A 9453-nucleotide genomic window follows, 5' to 3' on the forward strand; every position below is an offset into this window, starting at 1 on the left:
GCCAAGCCGGAGCCGGGCCACACTCCCCGCCGCCTCCCTCCCAGACCGCCCCGGCCCTGACCCAGCAGCGTGCTGGCCGCGCTGACCTCCCCGAGATTGCTCCGAAAAGGCAGGCTCACCTGAGGCTGGAGGATTGGGGGTGACGCGGTGTTGGCGGGGTCAGCACCCTACGCACCCCGGGTCGGCCAGAAGGACGGGCTGCCTGGGGCGGCCTTCCCCGGTGTGCACTCAGGCCCCAGGCTCCAGGGCGCCCCCTCCCACTCCCTACAGCCTCTGCTTGAGGCTCAGCTCCTCACGGGGCCGGGACATCTCTGACCACCTCTCTTCTCACGGTGCTCAGGTCATCCGGTTGGTTGAGTCCGGGGCAGGTCCCCACCGACGAGGCCAGAGCCGGAAGCCGCTGCCCCAGGTCACGGCTGGGGCCTGGACTGGAGCCCCAGGTGCCTGACGGTGCAGCGGGGACGGTGGGCCGGGACCACACCCGAGGCTCCGACGCAGGAGCAGGAGTGGAGGGGCCCGGGGACACCTGCCCCCCTTCCGCACTCTGCCGAAGACGGCACCGGCTTCCGCCAGCCCCCGGGACGGGCAGGCCCTGGTCCAAGCCGCCGCGGTGCAGGTGCGCGCCCTCCAGCACCCGGGGGGCCTCAGACTGGGCCCCCAGGAATCAGGCCCCCGTCCCTGAAGCGGTGGCGAAGGGACCGGCTCCCCGAGAGGCGGCCCGTCCAGGGAAGCGACACGGCTGCTGCGTGGACTCAAGCTGCCCAGGGCTCGTGGAGCCTGCGGGCCCCGCATCCAGGGAGCCCCCCCACGGGGCACAGAGCGGGCTCAGCGACAGTCAGCCATGTGGCCGGGCGCCAACACCTGCTCCTCCGTCACTTCCCAAGGTTGGGATCAACTCGCAGGTTCGTGGGACAGAGTCGAGGTGTTGGGGGAGCCAGCGGGGCAGGGGCGGCCCCTCCCTGTTTATGAGGAACTGGGTCAGCGCCACCCAGAACCCGCCGTCGCTCAGCCCCGAGACCTCCGAGGAGGGGGCTGCGGGATCGGGTCGGACCGGCCCAGAGCTGGCTCCCCCCGCCCCGCAGCTGCTTTGCTCGGGCTCAGGCGGCCGTGCTCCTGTCTGTGCCGTGACCCGGTTCTGTTTTCTCCGTTTTCATGGTTGAGGTGAGAGGAAAGGCAGCCTGGCACCCAGGGAGCCCCCGATGTCGCCCTTGGCTGTCGGCCTGTCGGGCTCCTGCTCCTACTGCAGCCCATGGGGCAGCCTCTCTCTCTCTCTCTCTCTCTCTCTCATAACTAATTCCTGCTCCAACGTAAATCCCTCCCGGGCATGTCGAGCAGGGGCCGGATGCTGGGAAGCAGGCCCGCTGGAGCCAGCACGGGGGGCGGGAAGCCTGGCGGTGTGGCGGGGAGGCCCAGTGCAGGGGACGGGCTGCTGGCCCACTTCTCAGATTCTGCTCCCGAGGCCAGAGGCAAGCCCCAGCCGCCCTCCCCTCGCCCCAGGCCAGCCGTGACCCAGCTCTTCCTTTTTCTCCAAATGTGCCTTCGTCGAACCTCAGGCTTCCCGTGTTCGCGCTGGGGCCACCCTCACCCCAGGGAGCAGCCTTGAGGCAGGGCAACGACAGCCACCACTGCTGAGCACCCCCAGGGCGAGCAGCTGGGCCGCTGGGCGCTTTGCACCTTCGTCGCGCCCACACTCAGTGGCAGGTGCGAGGTCCACACCGGTTTCCAGAGGAGAAACGAGGCTCCGGGAGGAGTAGTGACTTGGAGGCCGAGCAGGAGGTGCCAGCGACTCCTGCCCCCGGGGGCTCCCCGTGCCACGTCTGATTCCTGCCCTGTCGTCCCTCCAGGTGATGGGACTTCTCAGTCTGCCGCCCCCACGATGCCCTTCCCCTTCCCTGCCCGGGCCGGACGCAGGGAAGACGTGTGAGGTGCTGCCGTCCCCCCACCCCTCCCCACCCAGCCAGCCGAGTTTGTCCTGGGGGAGGAGAAGCCACCCTGGCCCAGGGGGGTGACCTGGGCCTGCCCAACATTGTGGCTATGGAGCGGGGCCGCCCAGGACAGCGGGCTCCTCTGCCTGGGCCCCCGTGGCCCCCACAGGGGAGGGAGCTCACACCCCAGCAGCTCCTGGTCCACGGACGCAGCACCTGCTTCTACGTTACTCTGTGCTGTGTGCGCCGTGGCCTCGACCCGCCCGGAGGAGCCCCCGGGAGGTGAAGGAGTCGCTCCCGGAAGGCAGAGGGGCTCCCGTGCTCTGCTGCTGGGGGCAGGGGACAGATGGGGCTTGGCGGGGGCTGGAGGGCTCTGACCGAAGGCGGCGGGCAGCTCGCAGAAGGGAGGCGCTTGGGCGGCGGTGGCACGCGGGGCGGCAGGTCCAGGCCTGCCCGGGTCACCCGCCGTCTGTCCTCGTCCCGCTCAGCCAGGCCGTGGAGGCCGCTGCCGAGGTCCGCCCGGGCGGGGCTGCACCGGCCTCCTGGCAGCACAGTCGGGGAGCTGAGCTGAGGCCCAGGGAGGACCCCCAACCGCCCGGGCGCAGGAGCCGCAGCCTCAGCCCTGTGCCAACGCCCCCGAGGTAACGCTGAGTCTGTCGCCTGGGCCCGGGGCAGGTGCATGGGCCGCGCAGGGTGTGGCTGGTGCGGGAAAAGGAGGAGCCTCGTTGGCACAACTGTTTTTTAAATGCGTTTTGTGGGGCGTCTGGGAGGCTCCGCCGTCAAGCGTCTGCCTTCGGCCCAGGCCGTGACCCCGGGGTCCCGGGATCGAGTCCTGCGTCCCTGCATGGAGCCTGCTTCTCCCTCTGCCTGTGTCTCCGCCTCTCTCTGTGTGTCTCGTGAATAAATAAATAAAATCTTTAAAATAAAATAAAAGAAGACGCATTTAGCAACACGTGTGTGTGGTGTCAGTCTACGCAGGGTGAACACACAGCCGCCCCGACTCTGCCCCTGCCCCTCCTCGGTCTCCTGTTCGTCGTGGGAAAGTATCCGTGGCAGAAAACGTACCATTTTAAGCGTGTCTAAGTCACGACGCAGTGACGCGGTGACACGGAGCACGTTCTCGCTGTTGCGCGTCCGTGACCACAGCCCTGCTCCGGGTCTCCCGCCCCCGCAGGAGTGAACTCGCTCCCACGAGGCAGCAAGTGTCCAGCAAGTGCCCGCCCGGCTGGCACGGCCCAGCTCCCACGGCGGCCTCTCCAGGAGGAGACCCTGGAGGACCTCGGCGACCGCCCGTGTGCCCTGCCCCCGCATGCTTTCCAGTCCCCCGCGGCCCCGGGGCTGGCTCCACGCGGCACAGCAGCCTCACTCCGTCCTGAGCCGCCTGCCGCCCCGCTGCCCCTCGCCACGCACACCTCGGAGGAAGCCGGCTGAGCCAGGGGGTTGTGCATTTTGAATCCTGAGAGACGGGCTCCCATCACTGTTCCGAGGGGCCGCCCGCCCGCGCCGCTCCCGGTGGGGAACCCCGCTAGGATGCAGCGGCCCCTGGGTCTCCAGCGGCTTCTCTGCGGCTCTGAGGGGGAGCAAGCTGGGGTCCGCACCCCCTGTCCTCCCTGCTGACATGAACGCCCCCGGACGCCCTCTGACTCTCGTCCCTCGGGGGGTCCAGCCCGTGCGCCCCTGCCAGACAGGCCTGGCCGCGTGCAGCCACCCTCCGGTGTCTGGGCCATTCGTCTGAGGGACTTCAGCCTGGGCCTTTCTTTTCCCCCCGAGATAAATTGAGAAAACTCACAGCCTGCGACCGATCTGCAGGGAAGCTGGGAGCGCGGAGGCATTCTGGGTCGGGAGGACGGGCCTGGCAGGGGGAGGCTCGGAGAGACAGCAGGGCCCGGTGGGGATCGCGGGCGGGAGGGTTGACGCCGCCGCAGGCTCACGGGCCAGCAGAGGCAGGGCCTCAAGGCACTGGCTCTGCCCCGGCACCTGTCCTGGGTACGGAGGATGGGCCCCTCGGGAGGGACCCTGTAGCGATAAAACAAGGTCAGCAGCTACCACTCACCCAGCCCCGCGCATGCTGGCCTGACCCTCTCTCCAGTCCGAGCCCGGAAATGACCCTACGATCCCACCCTACAGAGGGGAAGCCAAGTGACTCCCCACCTCCCCCAGCAGGTGTGTGGGCAGGGCGGGACCCTAAGGCAGGCCTCCTGGACCTCCTGGACCTCCTGGCCCCCACCTTCCAGCAGGACTCAGGCCTCCCTGCGCCTCGGCCCCGTAAGTCGCAGGCCCCAGGGGTCTGGCAGCGCCTCTCCCCCCGCCCCGATCCTGCAGCCTTACAGGATTCATTGCTGACAATAATTAGGTCTCACAAGGATAAAACTTAAACAAGTCCGGAGCCTTCGGGGACGGTATTAGCGCGCTAACTCTGTTTGTGGTTTAAATATTAATGTCAGAGTGTAATTACTACCCCCTCTGTCGAAGGCAGTGGCTTGGAAACAGCCTCAGCCCAGCGAAGGGGACCATCCGGCCCGGATGGCAACGTGCACAGGGGACAGTCGGGCATCCGGGAGGACCCGGGGCTCTGAGAGTCCGGGCGTTTAGAACAACGGGTACAAACTGGCAAGCGGAGGGCCCAAGCTGGCCGCGTACCTGTTTTTATTTATTTTAACTCTTTAAAAAAGATTCATTTATTTATGTGAGTGGGGAGGAGCCGGGGGAGGGGAGGGAGGCTCTCCAGGGGATCCTGGCACCGGCTCCACCTCAGGGCCCTGAGCAAGTCAGGAGCCGGACGCTCAAGCGACTGAGCCACCCGGGGGCCCCGGTACCTGTTTTTAAATGTTGGTCTACACTACGTCTAAACCAAGCACATAACCCAGATTCATAATGTGTCTCGGGCACCGCCGAACCTCGGCTGCGCGGGCCCAGGATCCCACAGGGGCCAGCGGGCTGGGCGGAGCGGCAGCAGCTCCTCTGGGGACCGGTGCTCTGCCGCACCCCCGCCGCGCCCCCCGCCCTCCCGGCCCCTGTGCTTCACCTGTCTGGGCCCTGGGCGGGGGGTTTGGCTTCGCAGCTCCTAGAGGAGAATTCGGGCAAGTGTGGAAGGAAGAGGGTTGGAATCACAGAGCTAAGAGTGGGAGCCGGAGCCGGGAGCTGGGGCAGGGGCTGCTGGGGAGGGGGTCGTGGGGCTGGGGGACGGTGCTGGGGGGAGGAGGGCTGGGGGGTTGGGGGGAGGGGCTGGCTGTCGGCCCAGGAGGACGGGCCTGCTGGGGAGGGGGTCGTGGGGCTGGGGGATGATGCTGGGGGGAGGGGGGCTGGGGGGCCGGGCTGTTGGGAGCCACAGGACCGACCCAGACCGAGGGGGAAGGGGTTTGGGGGAGGGGTGCTGGGGGGAGGGTCCATCAGGAGCTGCAGGACTGGACCCCTGGGCTGGGGGCGCTGTAGGGCTTGGAGGACAGGGGCTGGGGAGAGGGGCCCTCGGGAGCCACAGGACTGGACCCCCAGGCCGGGTGCAGGGGGGCCGGGTGGCAGGGCCATGGGAGCAGGGCTGTGCTGCGTTCCTTGGACAGGCCCAGGGGCCCACATTCCCATCAAGGCGCCTCCTCCGCCGACCTGGGTGAACCAGGCGAACTGGGGGTTTGTCATTGAGTCTTCAGGGCACCCCCGACCCCCAAGAACAGGAGAGGCGGGGCTGGAGCCCGACGGCCAGGCGGTGGGTCTGGGGCTGCCTCTCGGGGGATCAGCCGTCCCTCTGTCCCTCTCACGGTCCCTCCCTGCTCTTTCTGCCTCTGTCTCTAGTCCTTTTTTCCTGTGTGTCTCTCACTGCTTCCCTGCTTCTCTCGGTGTCACTGTCTCCATCTCTCTGCGTCCGTTTTTGTCCCTCTTCGTCCCTCCACCTGCCCACTTGGTCCTCCCGGCAGCACGCAGCTCTCCCCCAGCCTCCCGCCGCGTCCAGTTCAAGCGTCTGCCCCTTGGAGACATCGAAGGTCTCCACACGGAGGACGCTGGGGGCCCAGCCTGGTCTGGCTCCCAAACCCTTGGTCCAGCCCACCCCGGGGACCAGGGAGGACACGCCCAGGGCTTAGCTCGCATGGGCCTGCATTTCCTAGAGAAGATGGGCTGGGCCAACCCCAAGGTGCCTCGGGACGCTGTGGTTGGGGGTCAGAGGTGGCCCCCAGTGTGTTGTTAGCACCGTGAGTGACGCTGGCACACGGCTGGCAGTGACCTCGACAGTTAAGGGCTGCCATAGGGTCAGCCATCCTGCCACCACACTGAGCTGAAACAGGGGAGCTGGCACTCAGGTCTAAGGAGGGAGCCCCCCTTGCTCCCGGGGATGGATGGGCTCCTGGAGGTACCGGCACCCTCGCTGCCCTACGCGGGCCCAGGCGCCTCCCTGCCAGCAGGACGGCGTAGCGGAAGGGGGGTGGGAGCCGGGCAACGACACTGGGCACGACCTCTGGTATGCAGCTGGTGCGTCGTCGTGAGTGTTTGCTGAACCGTCTCATGAAGGAGTGGTCAGGTGGGGGCAGAGTCGCAGATTCTTCTTTTTTTTTACTTTTTTCTTAAGAGTCGCAGATTCTAACAGGACAAGGAGCAGTGAGGCGCAGAGTGGGGAGCAGAGCGGGAGGGAAAACCCGGGCAGAGGAGACGGTGGGGGAGGCCGGGGGCTGGCTGGGGACTATACCGGGGAGCAGAGAGGGGAGGGGGGAGGACGGACTGCAACTCATTTCACTTCATCTCTGTTCATTTTGGACAAATAGAGCAGAAACTGCGGCCCAAGGAAGGAGGAAACAGGGCATGAAATTGCACTGCGCCTTGGAATAGGTCCGCCAGCCGGAGGCCAGGGGCTAATAACCCACCGGGGCAGCCTTGACCCACCCAGGAGCTGAGCGGTGGGCACCCCACCCCGTGCAGCGGCCCAGGGACGCGGCTCTCAAGCTGGCTCACCCTCCGTCCGCCCTCAGGTGCAACAGGATGCTGCAAGGAGCCAGGGAAGGGAGAGCAGAGAAAAATCCCTTTGAGTTGAAGGGATCTGGTGAATTAATACAACCTGGATTTAGATGATCCAAAGCATTTCTGGAGAGGTGGCCGGACGGAGGCCGCTGGAAACCCCCGGCTGGAGTGAGCTCGGGAGCCTTCCTCCCGTCCGCAGGGCGCTGGTTTGAGGTGGCGGGTGGAGGGGATTGGGCCCGTGGAGGCTCCAGAGAGCTACTAGGGCCCCGGCAGTGCAGCCTGTTCCCTGAAGCCCCGTCTGGGCCAGCTTGCTGGGGCTGTGCCCACCAGCCAAAGTCCAGAGGTGAGGATTCAGAATAAGAACAAATTCTCCGACGACAAACTCGGGTGCCCAGCTTCCTGAGTGGGTTTTCCTCCGAGGGAGTACGGAGGGCGGTGTGGCGGGAGGAGCCCCAAGCGTCCCCTCCCAGATTCAGGGCCTACTGGGCACCCCGCTCGAAGGAATGCCTCTCCTGATGCCACTTACATCTCCCTGCAGGTTAATCTTTGTCCAGCTCAGCTCAACCCCACGTCCTCCCTGCGTAGTGGACCCTTTTGGCTTTGGAATAAATCACATCAACCCAAATAGCAAATGCTGCCGTCGCCTTATTATATCCCAAACACCAGGCCACGCCTGTGACGTGCATCAGCCCACGGGGCCAACAACGTCCCATAGCTGCTCACATCACCCCGGTTTAAAGAGCCCTGGCCATCGGCTCTGGGGTTTATGATCTTCACCGGGGCTGGTGGGTTGGGTGGTGGGTGGGTGACCTGAGACGGATGGTTTGAACAACGGGTTGGGAGGTTGGGTGATGAGTTGATGGATTTGGGGTTGGGTAGGTTGGTGGCTTGGGTGAGTGGGCTGGTGTGGTGGATTGTGTGGTGTGTGGAAAGGTGGTTGGTGATGGGCCGGGTGTCGGGTGTCGGTTTGGAGGGTTGAACAACTGGATTAGGGCTGGACAAGATGGACGGTGGATTCACTGACCCTAAAACACATCGTGCGCTTTCCAACCTCGGAATCTCAGCTTTGCGGGTCCTCCCCCAGGGACCCCTCCCCTCCTCTTCTTCCCCCCCCTCCCCCACTCCTCTTTCCAGGCTCCGCCCGGATTCTGGGCAAGTTCTCACAGCAGAAAGCAAGTTTGTCTCTGCAAACAGACTACGAAGCTTCACCCTGCGGCTCCTCTGCTGTCTGTGTCCCGGTTCCTTCCACCAGAGGATGAGCCCAGAAGCTGGTCCGGGGCAGGCGCCGCGTTCATCTCGGCATGAGCGACGGTGCCCCCACAGAGCCCAGGACACCCGGCTGCGGGTAAGCACCTGGAGGGAAGGACACGCAGGGGCTCCTGCCCAGGGCCTGGCAGCGTCTGCCCCGGAGCCTCCGAAGCCAAGCCCTGGGCGTGGCGGTGCTGGTGCTCTGGGGTCACGTGGGGTCACGTGGGGTCACGGCCGCAAGCTGCCCGGTGTAGCCCCGGGCGCTCCCTGCTCTGCCGGGCACTGTCCCCTGGGCAGCCCGTGGCACCGGGTCCTGCGGGTCCTGACGGTGCGGCTTGCCCAGGCCTCAGAGGCTGCACGGATCGGCCCGGGGACCCGCTGCCCCAGGAGCTGGTCCGAGAAGCTTCTAGCAGCCTCTGGCCAGCGTGAAAGGCGAAGCCCGTGGCAGAGGAGGTCCAGGCCAGTCTCTGACGCCGCTTCACGAGACCAGGCGTCGCTGCTGCGGGTCCTCAGCTCCTCGGCGGGTGACATTCAAGCACAGCCCCTCCTGCTTGTTCACCCACTTTCAGGGGCTGTGGGGGGGGGCCCTGGAAGGAGAACCAGTCACCCCCTATCAAGGCAAATCCTTTTTCTGCTAATTGGTATTTGCATGGCAAATCTCGGGTAAAGACGGGATCATTTGCATGTTCTAAGGGTAATGATATTTGATGTTGTCAACTTATTACAACCTTAATCACCACTCAATTTCCTGCTTTCTGAGCTCCCAATCACGCTGCCACCCGAAATAACCACGTCTTCGAGACTCTGGCGGAGTCCCACGGAGGGAGGGAGCCACGTGGGATCCCACCACCGAGGGGGCTGCATGACATTCTGAGCCCGTGAAGGTGCCCCCCCCTCCTCCCCCCTCTTCCCCCCTTTCCCTGCCGCCTCTCCCCTTCTGACCCCTCCCGGCCTTGCCTCCCTCCCTCCTCCTCCACCTGTCCTCCTTCCTCTCCCTCCCCCTCCTCTCTTCCCCCTTCTCCTCCTCTGCCTCTCCATCCCCCTCCATCCCCCTCCATCCCCCTCCGTCCAAGGTACAGGGACCTCACTTTGCGAAGTCCATTTATCCTCTGCAGGAGACGGGACGGGGAGTGGGTCTCCATTGCAAGGACAGGGAAAGAATCTCCCCTAAGTGGCCCGGCTCCCATTAGGCTGCTTGCTTCCAGGAGCAAGAGGGGCTCTTCTCCAAGGTCACCCCGGGGCCCCCCTAGGCCCCCTTACACGAGCAGTAAGTGGTTCACAGGAATATGCAGCACTGATGTCTAGAGGGCACCGCGTGTGCCGGGCACTGGGCCCAGCC

This window comes from Canis lupus, chromosome 2 (genome assembly GCF_003254725.2).
Source record: "Canis lupus dingo isolate Sandy chromosome 2, ASM325472v2, whole genome shotgun sequence".
Taxonomy (NCBI): Eukaryota; Metazoa; Chordata; class Mammalia; order Carnivora; family Canidae; genus Canis; species Canis lupus.